We start from the raw sequence: 21,477 nt of genomic DNA, 5'->3' as shown, positions 1-21,477 counted from the left end.
AGCTTTGTAATAAGCAAAACAACAGTCTGGCATGTTCTTCACATGTACCCAAAAACCTAAAATGCAATTAAAAAAAAAAACAAAAAACTTCCAGCCAGAAAAAAAAAATAAGCAAAACTAAATACTAATTAGGATTTATGTTCTAAAGAATGGAGTGAAAAAATAGATGTAACGATATTGTAATTTTTTTCTTTAAAAATTGCTACTCTAAATGCAATTTTTGAACCGTTATTTTTTAAAAGGAATCTAAGCTGTTTATTTAAAAAGTGAAGCCAGAAGTCTACATTCCATTGTCTACCCCTTTGGTGACTTTCTAGCCATTAGCTCAACTCCTAAATATCCTTACCCTAGATCAAAGCAAATGTTTACATTTTCTATGCTTAAACCAGGATACAGAGACCTGCTGGAACATTATTCAACTCTGTGTATTGGGGCCACCACAAATTCAAGATCTCATTCACTTAAAAAAAAAAAAAAAATTAACCTCCTAGGCACCAGGCACCATGCAAGGGAAAGGGTATAAATGGTGAACTGTCAGGGTCTTTGCCCACAGGGAGCTTAGCGTCTGGCAGGGAATAGAGGTTGCAATTAACTGAATGTTTATATCTCCCCCAAATTCATAGATTAAATTCTAACCCTCATGATAATGATATTAGGAGGCAGGGCTTTGGGGAGGTGATTAGGTCATGAGGATGAGTGCTCATGAATGGGATTAGTGCCCTTATAAAAGATACCTTAGAGGGATCCCTCACCCCTTCTGCCCCGTGAGATTATAGTGAGAAGACAGCTGTCTGTGAACCAGGAAGTGAGTCCTCAGACAACAAATTGGCCGGAGGCTTGATGTTGAACTTCTCAACGTCCAGAACTGTGAGACATTTCTGTTGATTATTTATATTATTTATGAGCACCCACTTAATGATAGTTTGTGATAGCAGCCCGAACGCAGGAACAAGGAAAAGCAAATCAAATGATTCTGTAGAGTGTGTCTTTCATCTTCAATCCTTAGGTATGGCATAGTGTTTCACATTTAGTGAGTCACCAGAGAGGAAGTCAATCAAAAATATTTATTCAATAATAAAAAGTGAAAAATAAATATTCAGTATGTACTATGTACCGGGCTTTATTTTAGGCTCTGAATATTTATCAGTGAAGGAGGCAGACAAGGAAGACTTTGCTCTCTTAGAACTTAAATATTCTAGCAAAGAGAGATGGGCAGTAAAGAAGTCTGAAAAAGGAAATAAACATAATACAATTCCATATAATAATAGGTAACATGAAATAAATAGAAGAAAGTGGAAATTGGGGCATTTAAACAGGTCATTTTGTGGAGATGACACTTGTGCTAAGACTGGGCAGGAGGCATCTGCAAGTATTGTGAAGGACCATCTATGCAGAGGACATAGCAAGTACAGAGTCCTGGAGGTGGGGAGACTGGTGCATTCAATGAAAAGGAGGCTGTGTGACTGAAGCATGAGTGAGGAGGATGAGAGATGAAGACGTGGGCGGAGAGGAAGGAGGCATAAGATCATGTTGGGTTGTTAGGCCATTGTAAAGTGTTTGGCTTCTTATTGTGCCAAGAATAAGCATTCCAGGTTTTAAGCAGTCCAGGTGAGAAATGATGTGGGCCTCAATTTAGGGATTCAAACATTTTGTTCCACAATCCACAGGAGGAAACATGTTTTGTGTGGTAACTCCACACATGAACACATTATACATAGAAAAATTTAATGAGACAATACCCTTACCATGAATGATGCCCTCTGAATTTTTCTGTTCTTTTTCACTGTAAAGAAGAAATGCTGGTTGTCACCCACAAAACTGATTTTGTAACTCAGCAATGAGTGGCAATTTACAGTTTGTAAAACGTTGGTTCAAACAGAAGTGGTGACTGTAGAGATGAAGAGAGATGGATGGATTCAGGATACATTTTACAGGTAGAGTCGACAGTAGTTGTTGATAGACTGCTTACAGGGAAGTGAGGGAAAAGGCTCAATGAATGATGATTTTTTATGATTTTGGCTTGAACAAATGGGAGAATGGTGGTCCTAACATGGGAAAGAAGCACGTTCGAAGGGAGGGGTGGAGGAGAAATCAAGAAATCTTCTCTAAACACTGTTTAAAAATCTTATATGTGTTATTATGCATACAGATTTATAATATTAATTGCTCAAATTACAAGCCAACTATAAAAAATCTTTATATATAGACTCTTAAATAGATCTTAAATGTTAATTTTATTTTCATTATAGAGATACAACTTGCTTACTGAAATAAAAGAGAAAGAAATGCGATCCATGGTCTTGCCTCACAGATATGATGATGCTTAGTTGTTCAATGTCTTCTTAATGTAACTTTTTCTAAGCATAATTCTTTAATCGTTACCTAAGCATTTATAAAGTCAATTTATTAGGACTGAGATTTATATAAACACTGTCTTGGTCTGTTTGGACTTCTATAACAAAATACCTTAGACTGAGCAGTTTATAAACCATAGAAATTTATTTATCACAGTTCTGGAGGTTGGGAAGTCCAAGATTAAGGGGCCGGCACATTCACTGTCTGGTGAAGACCTGCTTCCAGGTTTCACATCCTGGTTTACAGACGATGTCTTACTGCATCCTCACAAGGCCAAAGGGGTGAATGAGCCTTTGTGGGCCTATCTTATAAGAGCAGTAATCTTATTCACAAGGTCGTCTTCCTCATCACTTTCCAAAGGCCCCATCTCCTAATCCCATCCTACCAACCTTGTGGGGTAGGATTTCAACATGTGAATTTTGTCAGGAACAGTGACATTCAGACCATAGTAAACAGTTTAGAAATGATCAGTGGATCTAGAGACAGTGAAATTCATAATCATTGCTGCTTAATAGGTAGCTTAATTTTTTAAGTAATTGGTTTTACTGGAGAACTCAATAATTTAATCAAATGTTTTTCAAACTTTAAAAATCTGTGCAAATGATAACGCCATAATTTCCAACCAGTTTTGGATATGTACCCAGACTTATACATATGAACTCCATATACATGCCTTCGACATCCATCCTTACCCCACTGAGAATCATGAATACATTTTATTTTCATTTTTCAAATATATAAAAAATGAGGAAATATGCCTGTCCAAACTACATGTCTCCTTTCTGGTGCCTTTCACTCCTCTTCTGAGGCATCTTTTTACAACCATGATCTCATTCCTTGGTGACCAGTGATTTCATCAAGCCCAGTGGGCCTTTACCTTTACATACAGCAAAGCTTATTTCACATTTCCAAGAAGAGTGTTAGAGACTGGGTCTGTACTAATCTGAAATCCACAGAAATAGTTTTTTTTTTAATATGTCGATGCTGATTGGACACTTTGTGTGAGGTATTATTGTAGGTTCTATGTAAACAAATATGAGAGAGAACATGAGGCCTGCCCTCGAAGAGTTTATAATCTAGGCTTGTTGCCAAGCAATTCTTAAAAAATAACCTTTTTATTTTACAGCTGTTTTCAAGTTACAGAAAAATTGGGAAGCTAGGACAGAGTGCCAGAATACCCCATATACTCTCAAGTTTCTCCTTTGGTTAACAGCTTAGGTTTGTTTGGTGTATAACTTTATAGTCAGTTTAAATCATACAATTTGCAGAATTTTGAATTCTGCCCTTTTCACTTTACAATGTATCATAAGCATTGTTTCCATTTAAAATGAATATTAATGCTGGCAAGTTACTCTAGATATTACCTTTGCCAGCCATCTCTTTTTTTGAATGAGGAAACTGAGGCACAGAGAGTTCTCAAGTGGTTTCGTTATAACCAGAGTATGGAAAAAAACTGTACTTGCAGGCAGCTGTCCCAGGTCACTGAATGTCACATGCTGCTGCTTCTCATCTACCAGGGAGAAGATATGAGGATGTGGGGAATGCTATCCCTCCACTCAACCAACCAACATTTACTGGGTAAACACTGAGTATCAGTGATTATGCTGGTGGTGGGGAAACAGCACGGAGTCTGGCCAGTTCCTCTCCTCAAGGAGCTTACGTTGTAAATGTCTGGGAGTTGAGATCATAGAATAAAAGGACATTGAGTTACCGTGTTACTTTGGTGAGGTGTCAAGGGCAGAGTGCACTGGGGAATGGGAGCAGAATGTAATTTCAGAGAGTTGGAGTGGTGGGCTGAATAATGACCCCCAAAGATGTCCATGTCCTAATCCCTAGAATCTGTGAATATGTTACTTTACATGGCAAAAAGGACCTTGAAGATGTGATTAAGGATCTTCATGACACTTGCCCAGTGTAATCGCAGGAGTCCTTATAAAGGAAGGAGGGAGGCAGGAGAGTCAGAGGAGATGTGGCTGGAGATGCAGCTGGCAGTGTGATGGGATTGTTGGCTGGAGGCCAGGAGACAAGAAATGTGGGCAGCCTCTACAGGCTGGGGAAGGCAAGATACAGATTCTCTCTGAGAGCTTCTAGAAGGAATGCAGCTCAGCCAATGCTTTGATTTTTGTCCATAAGACCCATTCTGGACCTCAGACCTCCAGAAGGATGAGCAAACAAATTTGTGTTGTTTGAAGCCACTAAATTTGTGGTGATTTGTTACAGCAGAAATAGGAAACTAATGAGCTGGCTCTGTAGAGACTACTTTTTATGAAAAGAAAGACGTGGTATTTAGATATTGTAGGAGTATAGACTGTTAGATTTAAAGGTTCATCTCTGCTCTGTCTAATCCAGTAGCTTCTTTTTTTAAGTTGAAATTAATGATTAAAAAAGTATCTACCAAACTTTTTCTTATTTAAACTGATTAGATTACTTTTGTTTTGAAACTATATATGTAGCAGCATGATTCATGATAGCCTTAAACTGGAAACAGCCCTAGTATCATCAATAATAGAGTAGGAAAAGAAATTGTTATATATTTCTGCAATATTACACAGCAACGAGAATGTATGAACTACAGTTGCATGCAGTAATGTTGATGAATTGCTTGAATTCATGTCATTGTTGCTGGAAAGAAGCTGGATACAAAAGAGTTAATGCCATATGACTGCATTTACATAAAGTTCAAAAATAGGCAAAACTAATGTATGATGTTAAAAGTTACCTTGGAGAGGGGTGGGGGCTCAGTAAGGACTGGAAGAGGGCAGAACGGAGACCTCTGGGACACTGGCAATGTTGTATTTCTTGGTCTGTGCTGGATATATGGGTGAGTTTACTTTGTGAAAATTCATATTAATTGTACAAACTTCTGCATGTTATATAGTAATAAAAAGGTTACTTAAAATTGTATGAATGGTTTGATCCGAATGGCGGTACTCACAATAGCTTGACCTAAAGAATATGAACTTGCAGAAGGAAAGCAATGAGCAAAATCCCCTGCTGGGTCCTTCTGGATCCATTGCCCAGAAGGAGAGCCAACAATTCTCCATGGCTTTAGAATATCGGATATAAAATTTTGTCCTAAAATACATTTGAAACACTTGCTTTATGTGTCTACTTATTAACCTCTCTGCCTCCAAGACACATTAATTTTCAAGCTAGTGTTTAAAAATATTATTTAATTGTGGGTAAGTAACCTAGGTTGGAAAGGAAGTCTTTATAAGTTAAGGATAAATAACAATTGCCTAGTGATGATTCTGTGGAAGGAAGAACAAGGCTTTCTGGTGTGTTTGGAATTGTCTCTACTAGGGGCACTCTTTATTTTATGCAGGCTGCAAGTAGAATGCTAAGCCCAAAGTCTAACTAATGAGACCCTTCACACCAAATACTGTGGCAGGATAATTTGTACAAGGCTGATGAATTCATTTACAGAATGCTGAACAATTTATATATTAAAGAGTGTCCAGATTCAGTGATTTACATAATATGTATTTAAATAAAAATATTCAACAGTTTCAATGAAAAATAGAATTTTCTATGACAAATATGTTTTATAAGATGTAAAGTCCTCACATAATTTTTGATTTCCTGAAAGTAAAAATGTTGATAATAGTTGAATATCTTGGAGAAATTCTTGCTCTTCAGCAAACATGAAGGAGAAGTTCAATTAAATTTCAGTAAGTTCTTTACCCTTCCAGGTTTGTGCCCTTTGTTTATTGTGTTTTTGAGGTCACAGGCATGTGAGCACTTCAAACATCCACTTATCTTTGCTAAGAAGGATAAGGGCCAACCCAGTACTTAGAATTCCCAAAGTACTTACATCAACCAGATTATTTCCTCACAAGGTTCATTATCACATATAATTCTGACTGCTAGTTTTTCTTTAAGCTTACCTAAGGCTGAAAAAACTTTTGGATGATTCTTATAATTTTTTTTTTTAGAACTTTAAGGGAGCTCAAATTATAAAGTTGGATATGGACTTGACACAATTTGATTTTTGACAACTTATTTCCTACCAAACAAAATGAATTAAAGCTAGTGCTCAGCTCTGGTGGAGAATATTAAAAACAATGATAACAAACAACAGAAACCCCCTGAAATGTAAATAAAAGGAAAATAATATATTAACACTGCAGTGCTATCTGAGTAGCTGGTTAAGAGAAAATATGCATGCTCTTATCTTTAGGTCAAAGCTGACAGGATTTTTATGTCAACTTAATTAAGCAATAAAAAAGGAATAATTTTATATGCTACTTTATCCATACTCATACTTAGGTTACACAATTGGTTGGGAGAAATTTTGGGGCAATGATATATTAAAGAACAAATGAAATGAACAGAAAAGGAACGTATGTACTACATAAAATTTTTTAAATTTGCAAAATATTTTCTTATTTGTTAAGTCTTAAATTACTCATTACCTATTTACTAAAATAGTAATATTTAAAATATTTATTTACAACCCTAATGTAAGAGTTTCGAAAATAAGATTGCCTCCTTCTTTCTCTCCTTCTGTCTTTTTTCTCCCTGAGTGAGTAAGGTGCAGTGAAGGACTTGCAGTGCTTCTCAAGGTGCATCGAGGATTTTATTCAATGTAGCTTCTCATTCAGTAGGTCTGTGGTTGATCCTGGAAATCTGTGTTTCTAATACACTGCCAGGTGATGCCAAGCCTGTTGCACCTTGGACTAGAATTTGAATAGCAAGGATTGGGAAGATGTATTAGTCCGTTCTCACACTGCTTTAAAGAACTACCTGAGACCAGGTAATTTATGAAGAAAGGAGGTTTAATTGACTCACAGTTCCATAGGCTATACAGGAAGCATGGCTAGGAGGCCACAGGAGACTTACAATCATGGTGGAAGGCAAAGGGGAAGCTGGCACATCTTACCATGGCATAGCATGAGAGAGAGCAAGGGGGGAACGCCACACACTTTTAAACCATCAGATCTGTGAGAACTCACTATCGTGAGAACAGCATGGGGGAAATCTGTGATCCAATGACTTCCCACCAGGTACCTCCCCTGACACATGGGGATTACAATTCAACATGAGATTTGGGTGGGGACACAGAGCCAAGCCATACCAGAAGAGTTCCTCCCCAAAGAGTTCATCGTCAAGTTGGAGCCACTTCCATTCTCCACTTGAGTTCAGAAAGTTTCCATTGATTTTCAGATGACATGTACAACACAGATGCCAACCCAGAATTTCTCCCTTCTTTTAAGATCTAGACAGAATTGGCTTGAAACACAACCCCAGTTTAATAGCCTACAAAAATCCAGACTTACCCAGTTTGTTGAAAGAACCCAGAGGTGAAACTTGGTCCTTCTCTAATTTCCACAGAAAACCTACCTGCACAAAGATGCTGTCTATATCTATTTGTAGACTTACTGAGGTAGAAGATGATAAAGGAAGAGTTGATGTTACCAGGGCAAACCCCTCTGAAAGGAACCATGGGCTCTTGCTTCCACAGATTAGCTCAGTATCCGTATCTTCTCACTGTCTGAAGTGCTGTATCCATCATGAAATACACACTGTAAATGCCATCCCTAAGCTCAGGCTTCCAAAATGTATGTGAGAGCAGCCCCTGAGCTATATCTAATCAGACCCCTATTTGCACTCTCTTAAAACAAGGCAAAATCTTCCTTCTTCCTGGAGAAATCCCTTGTTTAGTGTAAATGTTTGATATGTAATAACGTAAGTAATATCAAAAAACATGCTGAAACGATTCAACAGGATAACAGGCAACATAAAGCAATGTTTAATTACTTGGTAAGTACTGGCTGTGTGCCAATGTACAAATCAAATATCAGGTGACTTCCTCTCATTCTTTACCTTACTTAAAGTCACTTAATCACATAAGCAATAATATAAATGTGTTTAGCATTTTACTTATATATAGGACAAAAATTGCCAATGCTTTCTAGCCAAAGACCACCAGGAACATACTTGTGATTGAACAAGTTGGATCTATTACTCTGGCAGAAAGGAAGAAGGCATTCCATGGGGAACATCCTCTTATGCTGACACTCACCCATTTGTATAACTTAGAGGTTTATTCATGTAACACTTCCGAACAAGAAGCTCACTTTCTATTACCTTTTAATAGGCAAAAATAAAAAATGGTGAAAGGTGAGTTTCTTGCTATGTTAGTAAATGAGAAGGAGCAATGACAGAACCAGGGAGACTGTGGTAAGGAAACTGGAAGTTTTAAAGTAGTGAGTGAGCAGTACTCTCAGTCTTCCTCAGGTTAAGTGAGATGAAGAGTGAGGATGTGGGCTTTGAGTGCCGGTTGGGTAGACACATGACTGCAGTGGATCGAAGAGTGAGTGAGGGGTGAAGTAGAGACTGCAGTTGGTCCTCAGTATCCATGCACTGTGCATCCGTGTATTCAACCAACCTCAGATGGAAAATAGTTTTAAAATTGTGCTTATATTGAACATGTACAGCATTTTTTCTTTCATTACTCCCTAAACAATGCAGTATAACAACTATTTACATAGCATTTACATTGCGTTAGCCATTATAAGTAACCTAGAGGTGATTTAAAGTATGTGGGAGGATGTGCACAGGTTATATGCAAATACTATGCAATTTTATATCAGGGATTTGAGCACCCTTGGAGTTTGGTATCATAGGAAGGTCCTGGAACCAGTGTCCTCCAGGGATAGGGAGGAACAGCTGTACTTGTCTTGTGGGAACCTTGGCTGTGAAAGGATACTGTGAGGGGATACTGTGGGGGGGGGGTTGGAGGGAGAGTGAGGGTGGGGGGAGTGATGATGTCGCAGGTAGGCTTCCTCAGAAGAAAGTGTGGCTCTGAGGAATTCCAGCCTCACTTTTATTATCTGTCTCTTTAGGAATTTGGTGTTAAAAAGGGACAAGTATATCATGATCAACTATTGAAATGCCAAAATGCTAAGTGAATCATTTTAAAAATAAATTTTATATCTCAAAACAATTTTAGATTTACAGAAAAGTTGCAGAGTCAGTACAGAGAATTCTAATACACCTTGCACCCAATTTCCCCTTCTATTAATATTTTAACATTAATATGATACATTTGTTATAATTAATGAATCAATATTCATACATTATTATGGACTAAAATGTACACTGTATTCAGATTTTCTTAGTTTTTACCTAATATCCTTTCCTTATTACAGGATCCCATCCAGGATACATAACATTTAGTTATGTTAAAAAAAAAAAAAATCACTGGGAAGCCATTAGGCTGAGAGGGATCTGTGTTCTGGGTTCCTATATAAGCAAACCTTGCAACCCAACTCAGAGTAATTTTACTCATCAGCAACTGCCAACTAGAGACTTTAAGGCACTGTCTCACTTTCACCAGTCAAACGTTTTCTTTGCATTGCTTCTGTGAACACTTCATAAACGCGTTCCCCTCACATCCCCTCTATGGAGCCCAGCCACATGTGGTATGGTGCTGCCTGATTCATGAATTGCTGACTGCTCAAATAAACTCTGAAATCATCATGTGCCTAAGTTTATCTTTTCATGGTCTCCTCTTTACTGTGACAATTTCTCTGATTATTCTTGTTTTTTATAATCTTCATAGCTTGGAGGAGAACTGGTCAGATACTTTGTACAATGTATCTGAACTGGAATTTGTCTGATGCTTTTCTCACAATTAAACTGGGGTTATGGGTTTGGGCAAGGAAGACCATGGAAGAATCACTTTAATCCCCTCACATCAAGCGTACATACTGCCAACATGACTTACCGCTGTTGATGTTGACCTTGATCACATGGCCGACATACTGTTTGTCAGGTTTCTCCACTGTGAAGTTACTCTCCCTTCCCCCTTCTCCTTTCATACTGTCCTCATGGATGGAAGTCACCATGTAAAGCCTGTCCTTAAGGAGTGGGCAATGGTACTCGACCTCCTTGAGGGTGAGGTTCTACATGAATTATTTGGAATTTTTAATGCATCAGAGTTTTATGTTGTCTCCCTAGGATAAATGGATATTTAATCCTTAAAAAGACTGAATGACTTCATGCCTTGCTTACTAAGATTAAACTCATAGGATAAATTTTATCCAGGAAGCTAGCTATTTGGTTCATTTTTTTAAATACAGATTAACATGCTGACAGCAGCAGAAGTTGAGAGCAGTGAAGAAGAGCCTCACAAAAATAATATTGAAAGTGCCTTATTCACATATTTCTTTGCACAGTCATTAACATTTCCACAGGCCAAGTAAAAAGTCATATAGTGGAAACTCCTCGTAACTGAGTGATTTGAATAACACAAAGCTGAAGTTCTGGATCAACATTTTATTTTATTTTTTATTTTTGAGACAGGGTCTTGCCAGCTAAGCTGGAGAGCAGTGGTGTGAGTACAGTTCACTATAGTCTCGACCTTTGGGGCTCAAGTGATTCTCCCAACTCAGCTCTTGAATAGCTGGGACCACAGGTGTATGTGTATTTTTAAATTTTTTTTTTTTTGTTTAGAGACAGGGTCTTGCTATGTTGTTCAGGCTGGTCTTGAACTTCTTGGCTCAAGTGATCCTCCTGCATCGGCCCCCCAAAATGCTGGATTATAGGCATGAGCCATTGCACCTGGCCTAATTGTGACTTTTCATTTTCTGACTTCTGAATAGGTAGTATAGTGTAAAAAATTAGAGAGTTTCTTTTCTCTATAATTAGCATTGTGAATGGAAGAGAAACCGCAGAAGAAAACAAATTGGTTGTGCTAGTCAGCCATGGTCCATGTACGTTCTACCACTTACTAGTTGTGTGACCCTAGGGCAAATTACTTGAGCTCTGTAAGCCTCAATTTTCTCACCCATAAATTGAGAAAAGTAATAATACCTACATAATAGAATTCTGGGGGACTAAATGAGATAATATGCTTTTAAGTGTATTTGTAAACTCTAAAGTTGCACTGGTTGCTCAAGCTGACATGCAATTGCTGCGGCTGACACTCAGCCAGGGTGCACTCCAGCAGCCAGCAGAGATGTTTATACCTACTATTTGTTAGATTGGTCAGGCCCCAAGCTGCATTCACTGTTCAATATTGTGAATATCACCACTGCTAGTGACTGGGGAGCCATGCTGAGTCAGCTTTCTCCCAGCAGTCACAGCCATTTACGTACTGTTGGAACCAGCACCGTAGCTGAGACTCACTACCTGTGGATGACGAACATGCCCTGATGTCTGAGGATATGAGTGTGGGCAGCCAAGGATTTACCTTGGTGGATTTTGAAATGCAAACTTTCCTCTTACAGAAGGCATGCTGGCTAACCTGAGTCAGCATGTAATGCTGGGGTATCCCTTCACAGAGTATGCACAGACAGACAGGCATTCCTGTACTCATTCTGTGGACGCCCATCTGCTGGTGCAAACAGTTAAAACGGTGGACATAATTAGCATTCAGTAAATGTAGTTTTGTACTTTTCCTTGCTTTCCCTTTCTTAAAATGTTACCCAAAGTAATGAACCCATGATGGAAATCATACCCCTGAATAACTGCTTGAGTCTAAGTAGGTTAGACATCAATACAAAGCTATAAAAAACTCCAAGCCCTATTTGTTACTGACTTTGGAAATGGTTCTTTCAGTAAATTATATGACACCATTAAAGATAAAAATATATTGAGTCATATCTCCTCAAATAAATTATAACTTTAAGGTACTTTATTGAATCAATTCTACTTTTGTTGGAAAAAATGAGTTGTGCTTTTGAGAGAAACAATAATATAATAATTTCCAAATTGCATCCTATGCTTTGTTTTTCCAAGTCAACATTTTGGCTAAGGAGTTTAGTTTTTGATTTGTAAAATTGTATCAATTGGCTAAGATTGAGTACACAAACATTTTTTATAATTTCAAATTACTTATTAATGTGGGCTTTAAAAAGGTCACTATTTTAGTGACAAAAGCAATCACACATCCAATTTTGGTAATAAAGTTAAAATCAAGCTGGGTGCTACAGCTCACGCCTGATGTAATCCAAGCACTTTGAGAGGCAGGCAGATCACTTGAGGTCAGGAGTTCGAGACCAGCCTGGCCAACACGGCAAAACCCTGTCTCTACAAAAAACACAAAAATTAGTGGGCATGGTGGTGTATGCCTGTAATCCCAGCTACTCAGGTGGCTGAGAGATGAGATTGCTTGAACCTGGAAGGGGAAGATTTCAGTGAGCTGAGATTGTGCCTGTACTGTACTCCAGCCTGGGCAACAGAGCAAGACTCCGTTTCAAAAAACAAAACAAATTAAAATCCATAGTCCATAAGGAAAAACAAGAACATTTCAGTTTCCTTCTTATTGTCTAGCTTTGAAGACCTGACTTCAACTGCAGGGAAATATGTTGTTATTCTGGGGTAAGAACGGAAACTCTCTGCACCATTTCAGAACTTAGTGATTTTTCCTTTCCCCAGTCACAAGTCTTGTAGTAGAAAAACTATCATGAGGTAGTTCCTGGAGATAAGATTTATAACATCAGTTTATTCTTTTATTTCATCCGTAGGTGTTTTGTAGTTCTTAGAAATTCTCACCACTGAGCAAAATGGCATTGTCTTCATTTAATTTTGTTAAACATATCACTAGATAATACTGAATTTGAATTCTATTAAGGAGAAAATACATATGATCAAAGAAGCTGGGAGTGAAATGGGCCATGAAATCCACTGGATATACTCACATGTAACCCATGCAATGTCTGGATGACTTTAGTCTGTGCAAGAGGAAAGAATTTTAAAAACCAGAAAGGGTCTCAGAAATCATTGTGCAATTTGCATCTTTTACAATGGCGGAAACTGAGTTCCATCAAAGTTAAGCAACTTGCACTAAAACAGAGCTGCACAGGAAAACTGAGCTGACTCATGGTTCAAGTTCTTTGTGCTTATTTTACTGCTTCTTTCCCAGTGTTGATTAGGGCAAGTTTAATCCTACGGAGAATCAGATGCTTCCAAAGCCACAGACTTGCAGCGGAAACAGCGAGCTTCATTCATTGCACTTTTAAAGAATTGAGACAGCAGGGTTCAAATCTGGCTGTTAGAGGTGTGTGAAAAGTAATATTTTATTATTACTAGTAAAATATATAGATGTATTAAAGCTATGAATGATTACAATGATATGCTTTTGGTTGCAAAGGATAAAATCCCAAATAGAACTAGCTAAGGCAAAAAAAGAGGATGCTTTGATATTAGGATTCTAACGTATCTCACATAATTGAAGAAAGAGCTGCACCGCCAAATCAAGGATAAAGCTGACTTTAAGAACAATCTGAACAGTGACTGAGCGTTGCTGGGTTCTCATTCTCTCTCTCTCTTTCTAGCTCTTAGCACCTTCTTTAAGCTTTCACTGAACTACTAGGAATGTTGGGGGTGGGGTAAGGGAAGTTACTGTACAGAAATTAAGAGCTTTGTGGGGTCACTCAAAACTAGGTTCAAATTCTGCTTTGCAACTTTACCTTGAACATGTTATTGAATGTCTCTGAAGGAATAAAGTTTCAATAGTAACTGCCTTTCAGGGTTTTTGGGGAGAATAACATGCAATAATGTACATAATGCACTTAGCATAACTTGATCTATAGGAGCTACTCAATAAATGGTACTGTTATTGTTATACATTTAAGATATTATTTAATTACAAGTTTTTCCTCCCTACTCTTTCACCATAACCCTGGCTGAAAAGCCAACAGACACAAAGCCAACTGACAAATATAAGTTTTCATATAATCTAAGATGCCATCAGTTGTGAGATGGACCACTATTTTATGTAGCTCTACAAAAGAAAATAGCTGCCAATTATACTCTGGCTTATTTATCATTTGAAATTTTTATTTTATAGTTCTTGAAAAAGCTCTTTTAGATTTATTTAGATGTATTTAATCAAATAGCACTATTATTCATACATAGAAAGGAAGATATCAGTCAAATACTTAGCTAAAGTATTATCAAACTTTGTTAACATTCCATGTCTGTGAACCACATTTCAGCTCAGAGGCATTGGTGTCCGTATTATTCCATATGTATTATCCTTTGTTTCTTTGACAGCATGGGTGAAACTGCTTTTTTTAAGAAACAAACAAATAAACAACCCCCCCAAAAAACTCTACTAATACCTCCAGGACTTCTTTCCAAGATGTTAATAGTCATTCTGCCACTCTGTAAGATTTCACGCTGGGGTCTTCATGATCTCAGAAATCAAGTCATCAAGGAAAATGATGAAATAATGCATATGCAAGCCATCTTGTCTGCTGCCTGGCTAATGCCAAGGTAAGATGCCATTGATGGTAGGGAGCATCTTGATTTCAGAGATGTTACAATATTTTTAAAAATGTGCATCTAAAAAGTGATATACATTCTGGGGATGGTGGCTCACACCTGTAATCCCAGCACTTTGGGACGCTGACAGGAGGATTATTCGAGGCCAGGAGTTTGAGACCAGCCTGGGAAACACAGCAAGATGCTGTTTCTACAAATAATAATAATAAAATAAAAAGTGATATATAAAGAATACTAGACTGCCCCATCACTACACGTCCCTCACTTTGCCAAAAATAAATATCAACATAAAATTATTTGAAATAGTGAGTTTGTTTAGTGCATTAAAAATTATTTGAATAACGGCCGGCCTCAGTGGCTCACACCTGTAATCCCAGCACTTTGGAAGGCTGATATGGGTGGATCACTTGAGGTCAGGAGTTCAAGACCAGTCTGGCCAACATGGTGAAACCCTGTCTTTACTAAAAATACAAAAAATTAGCTAGGTGTGGTGGCACACACCTGTAGTCCCAGCTACTCAGGAGGCTGAGGCAAGAGAATCACTGGAACCCAGGAAGTGGAGGTTGCAGTGAGCCGAAATCACACCATTGCACTCCAGCCTTGGTGACAGTGAGACTCCGTTTCAAAAAATATATATATATATTTGAATAACTACTGACTCTGTATAAAATGATATGTACTTGAATTGATCTTTTTTTTTCTTTTGGTTAATATTAACAGACAATGGTAGGCTGAGCTTTTAGGCTAAAAACAATTTTTCCTAAGTGAAGATTTGGTTTTCTTCCATTCTGTTATCATTTCATTCACAGAGACAGGTTGGCGCCATTTGAAGACACTTGAAACCTATATTTTTTCCTTGCCAATATTTGTTGTTATAAAAATGAAGCAGTAACAAGGCTTACATATTTTATAAAAGAATAAATTCCCTTCAGTTTTTAAGCTGAGAGCATATTCAGCTCAAATTTAGAAAAAAAACAGGAATCTTATGAAAATATTATGAACTTGCTAACCTGTCTTTTTCCCCCAATACTTTTAAAAAATGAGATATACATAAAGTAACTTGTACAGATCTTAAAAGTACAGTTAAATGGCTTAAACTCATGTAACTACTACCCCAATTAAGAAATAGAGCATTTTAATCAACAATAAAAAGTTTCCTTGAGTCCCGCTCCAGCAAATCTCTGCCTTCTTCAACATAATCTGATTTGTTAATTTAAGCCAGGGTCAACAACATATTGAAGGCTCAGAAAAATAAAAGGAGAAGCATCAGAAAAATAAAAGACTAGAAAAGAAAAAGAAACTACTTAAGAGATCATGATTTACATAGTAAGATGTCTGAGAGCCCCTTCTTAATTTTATTTACTATGGTTACCTTGTTATACATCACTCACCTATCTTTGAGTGAGGTAGTTATTTTAAAAATGATCAATAGTAACTTGTGTAGTAACAAAACATTATACCCTACTCACTTATTCAGGTGGAAATATGATGGATTTCTAGCTAGCCTGGATCAGGTACCATGGGGTGTCTCATGTTTGGGACATAAACACTATATAGATTTACCTACCACATGACTTCCAGACTCAACTCAGTAATGGCAAAACTTTCTGTTGTGTAGTAGCTTTAAATTACTTTAAAAGCCATTTTTATTTGCACATAATGCAATCAAGTGAAGTGTAACTGTGAGCAACTATTAGTAAAATGTGAAAAGTTACCGTAAAGGCAAGATGCTCTCCTCTTTTCGGCTCCCTGTATGAAACTGTGGGGCTTTGTTAGGGTTAATCCACTGTTTCCTTTGCCCGTTTGTATTTTCTTCACTACTTTCAACGCGAATCAAGTAAAGACACCAGTATTAATCTACACACTGATGTGTGTCAGCATGTTCAAGGTATAATAAAATCTGATAGAAATCAGAGTGGAGATAATAAGACAAGTGAACCATAACCTGTTTACTTACGCCCTATAACCATGCGTTCATTCATTCTTGGCTCATTCTACAAATACGGCATGCCTTTTATATGCCAGGCCCTGTGCTAAGAGTTGGAGATACAACCAAAGATGACATAGAAATGCACCTTCATCTCATGAAAGTCATAATCTACTGGGATTACAGGCATATAAGCAAATACAGTTCCAAATGATAAGTGACAGGGGGCTATGGGAGGAGTGGGATTCAGACCTGAAGAATGAATAAGAGTTCACCAGGTAGAGACGTAAGGAATTATCTTAGGAAAAGGGGACAGAGGTAATGACAAAGTATGTGGTAATATGATCCCAGTAGTAGAAGCTCTGGCTGTGTTTCATCTAGAAGTGTAATGTTCATTTTGAAACTAATGAAGCTATCAGTGAAAAAAATTCTGGCTAATAAATGTTTTGAAGGGCAATGAGAATCACATAAATATACAAGGATTTTACCGAAAACAACAAAAGACAAAATATTATGTCCTAACCTTTTATTCTTAGATAGCTTTTATATCACTAAGGCAGAGAGACAAAAAGAGAGAGACAGACAGACAGACACACACACACACACACACACACACACACACACACAGAGAGAGAGAGAGAGGCAGTCAGACAGAGAGGAACAAAAACCAGTGTATTAGCAGGTGGCAATTGTGCCATGAAGAAGATTTTTTTCTAATTTCTTGACCTTTTTCCCCACTAAAAACGGAAGGAAATAATGTAAAAAAGTGAAAAACAACAGGGAAATGCAGAAACACTCCCACAAAGGGGTTATTGTTTTGATCCAGATTGTGCTGGAAACACCAGCAAAATAGGGCGTCTTTGTTTCATTGCCAGGAAGTATATCACCGTCATTGTGAAATTCTTGAGATTCAGACTAGCAATCATCTACTCCCATGATTTCAACAGGCTGCAGATAACCACATGTATGATCTCTTAAGACCTGTCTCTCCCACCACACTACAATTTCTAAGAGGTTCCTGTTGCAAACCAGTTTCCCTGGGACCTGGTGTAATACTTGGCACATAGTAAGGTGCTCAATAAATGGTTGTTGAAGAATGAAGGCAGAGATCTATCTTTCCAGCCACATTTCCTTAAGCTTTCTTCCTCCTCCCCTTACCTATGATGGGGAACATCTATCACAATGGCCAAACCAGGCATCGTAGGCCTTCTTCAATGATCTTTTACTTCCTTGGCAGGACCTTTATCACTTCATCCCAGGAAATGCTGTTGCTCCTCTGGGATTAGATTCCACATTCCTGGAGGGCAGTCACTATGTTTATTCATTCATTAAAATGCCTGAAATTTTATAAAATGACTAGCATATGGTAGGTGCTTGATAAGTCTAAGTGATTTTATCAAGAATTTATGAACTTTGCAATGAGTTTATTTGTATCAACAAATATTTATGGAATTTTTAATCTGCCAGGCATTGTTTTAGATGCAGAAGATACAGAGGTGAACAAGCATGATAAGGCCCCTGGAAGTTTAATGGAAGTTTAAAATCTAGTGGAGACAAACTAGATCCCTATGTTTCACCATATACAAAAATCAATTCAAAATAGATTATAGACTTCAATTTAAGACCAGAAACTATGGAACTACTAGGAGAAAACATAGGGGAAATGCATCAGGACATCAATCTAGGCTAAGATTTTTTGGGTGAAACCTTAAAAGTATAGGCAACAAAAGCAATAATAGACGAATGGGATTGCATCAAACTAGAAAACTTCTGGGCACGGCAAAGGAAGCAATCAGCAGAGCGATGAGGCAACCTACAGAATGGGAAAAATATTTGCAGGATATCCATCTGACAAGAGCTTAGTAGGCATATTATATGAAGAAATCAAACAATAGCAAAAAAACAATCCGATTAACAAATGGGCAAATGACCTGAATAGACAGTTCTCAAAAGAAGACATATACACATGGCCGACAAGTATAGAAAAATTCTCAACATCACTAATCATCAGAGAAATGCAAATCAAAACCACAATGAGATATCATCTCACCCCAGTTAGAATGGCTATTACCAAAAAGACAAAATAGAACAAATGCTGGTGAGGATGTAGAGAAAAAGGAACTCATACACTGCTGTGGGAATGTAAATTAGTACAGTTATTATGTAAAACAGTATGGAGGTTCCTAAGAAAAACCCTAAAAATAGAAATACAACATGATTCAGGAATCCCACTTCTGAGTATATACCCCACCAAGAAGGAAATCAGTATGTTGAAGGGACATCAGCATTCCCATGGTTGTTGCAGCACCATTCATAATAGCCAAGATAAAGAATCAACTCTAAGTGTCCATCAATGGATGAATTATAAAAGAAATGTTGTACATATACACACTGGAATATTACTCAGCCATAAAAAAGAATGAAATTGTGTCATTGTGGCAATATGGATAAGCCTGGAGGACATTACATTAAGTGAAATAAGCCAGGCCCAGAATGACAAAGCCTTCATTCTCACTCACATGTGGGAGCTGAGAAGGTTTATTTCATAGAAGCAGAGAGTAGAATCGTGGTTATCAGAGGCTGGGAAGGGTAGGGGGAGTGGGAATAGGAAGAGGTCGGTCAATAGGTACAAAATTACAGTTAAATAGAAGGAATGTGTTCTAGTGTTCTATACCACACAGGGTACTACAGTGAGTAATCATTGTATATTTCTAAATAGCTTAAAGAGAAGATTTTGAATGCTCCTAAAAAAGAAATGATAAATGTTTGAGATAAGTCCCAATTACCCTGATTTGATCATAACACATGGTAGACATATATTTATATAACACATGTACCCCATAAATATGTACAATTATGCATCAATTTTTACAAAGAATCTAAAAAATTATTTATACCGAGTAAAACTAAAACAAAAAAAATTCTAGTGGAGACAGATAATAAGCATGCCAGACTTCACTTTTGACATTTGTCAAAGGCATTTTGACAGCTTTTAAGCCCCACTCCTCCCTTTTTCCTTTTTCCCTATCTCTGGGTGAGCAGGTAAGAAAGCCTGGGTACTCTCTCCCTTGGTGATGGTGGGGTGTTCAGACCGAAGAAATCCCAGGGGTATGTGGAACTCTAACCCTGGCCTAATCTCCTAGCCACAATAACATCTAAGCCATTTGTCCCTTCATTCAAGTCATTTTCAATTACACTGTTCCTTCCAGAAAGCCTCAGCATGTGGGTAACAAACCTTTTCAGATCTTGGTTCATTTGTCATCTCTCTGGACATTTGGATCAATCTGATGGCAGTGGTGGTGAAGGGATTGATCCTGCTCTCTGCGGAGCAGCTTAGCTTGTCCAGGCTGCTGTCGCAAAATACCTTGGACAGAGTAACTGATAAACAACAGAAATGTATTTCTCACAGTTCTCGGGGCTATGAAGTCTGAGTCATGGCACTGGTGTTGTCTGGTGAAGGACTGCTTCCTCATAGGTCATGCCTTCTTGCTGTGTCCTCATATGGTGAAAGGAGGCCAACAAACTCCTCTCAGGCCTCTTTTATAAGAGCACCAATCCCATTTATGAGGGCTCCATGCTTACGACCTAGTCACCTCCTGAAGGTCTCATCTCCTGACATCATCACATTGGGGATTACGTTTCAACATGTGAATTTCAGGAGGACACAAACATTTAGGCTATGGCACGGGGACTCACAAGACACATGTAAACAAACAGGGTGATTTCAGATAATGGTAAATGTTATCAGAAAAATAAAATAGGACAATGAGATAAAGAGTAAGGAGTTGGGGGACGAGGATCAAGGGATGGGGACAGTCTGAGCTCTACAGACTTACGTGGCAATTTAATCTCTTGGCCCACACTCACCTTGATGTGGTGGGACTATCAGCTGTCTCCCAATGGTGTTTCTCCCTTCTCTGTAATAAGAAAGGAATAATAATAATACTTCATTTCTTCCTCCATTTTAAGCTGACGACAGGGCCTCTCAGATTAAAACCAACTTTTCAAGCTCCCTTTTAACTGGCAGCAGCCATGGGGACTGAGTTCTAGACAATGAAATTGGACCGAATCCCATTCTTCTGACTGGTGGCTGGAGCTCCAATAGTGACCCCGGACCACAGCATAACCATGGGAATAAAATCTGTGCAGAGCAGAGCCACAAAATAGCAGGAACATGTATCCTGACACTGGGGAGCACCAAAGCTCTGCTTAGCTCCGGACTTGAATGTTTAAGAGAAAACCAGTTGTGTCTTGTTAAAGCCGCTACACGGCTAGGCTCTGCTTTTTCCACCTGAACTAACCCTAAATCATACATCTGTTAAACACACCACTTTAGAACCTGTCTTCTTCCGTCTCCTAACGCCGTCCACTGACTCCATTCACTCTGTTGGACCTTGTTAAAGCCGCTACACGGCTAGGCTCTGCTTTTTCCACCTGAACTAACCCTAAGTCATACATCTGTTAAACACACCACTTTAGAACCTGTCTTCTTCCGTCTCCTAATGCCGTCCATCAACTCCATTCACTCTGTTGGACCCTGGTTTTCTTGTTTCTTCCCTCCTATTTTACCCCTTGTTTTTTGTCTATTTTCCCTTAATTGAGCATTATGCAAAACTCAAATAGCCCGATGTATTATCTACTGAACACAGTTTAAAAATTAACATTTATTAAAGAGGATATGAAATATACAAATGTAGAGAGAATGAAATACTGAATCTATGTACCCATCACTCCACCCCATCAATCATTAACCTATGATCAGCTTCTGCCCCATTCACACGGTAGCCTGTTTCCCCATCCTATATTATTTTGAATCAAATTTCAGATCTCTTATTGTTATTAAATCAAGTTTCAGACTTCTTTATTTAAGAAGCAGGCAAGTCAATCGTTTTAATTTTTCCTGACATAAAGAAATTTCTTAACTCATGGCTTCTTTTGCCTCGTAGAAATCATCCTTT

General features: G+C 38.0%; 1 long non-coding RNA gene across 1 annotated transcript in view; it reads right to left on the bottom strand.

Annotated features, from left to right (window-relative positions):
• Positions 1–21,477, bottom strand: part of LOC135272075 (uncharacterized) — a 64,110-nt gene that overhangs the window by 38,161 nt on the left and 4,472 nt on the right. Inside the window, exons 2-3 of the long non-coding RNA XR_010340182.1 lie at positions 11,555–11,695; positions 1,746–1,783 (exon numbers count right to left, since the gene is read on the bottom strand). This is a non-coding gene — a long non-coding RNA (uncharacterized LOC135272075). The remainder of the gene's footprint in view (positions 1–1,745; positions 1,784–11,554; positions 11,696–21,477) is intronic.

Source organism: Aotus nancymaae, unplaced genomic scaffold, assembly GCF_030222135.1.
Source record: "Aotus nancymaae isolate 86718 unplaced genomic scaffold, 86718_ANA_hifiasm-v0.15.2.pri h1tg000103l, whole genome shotgun sequence".
NCBI classification, from domain to species: Eukaryota; Metazoa; Chordata; class Mammalia; order Primates; family Aotidae; genus Aotus; species Aotus nancymaae.
This window is presented reverse-complemented; position numbering and strand designations above follow the sequence as displayed.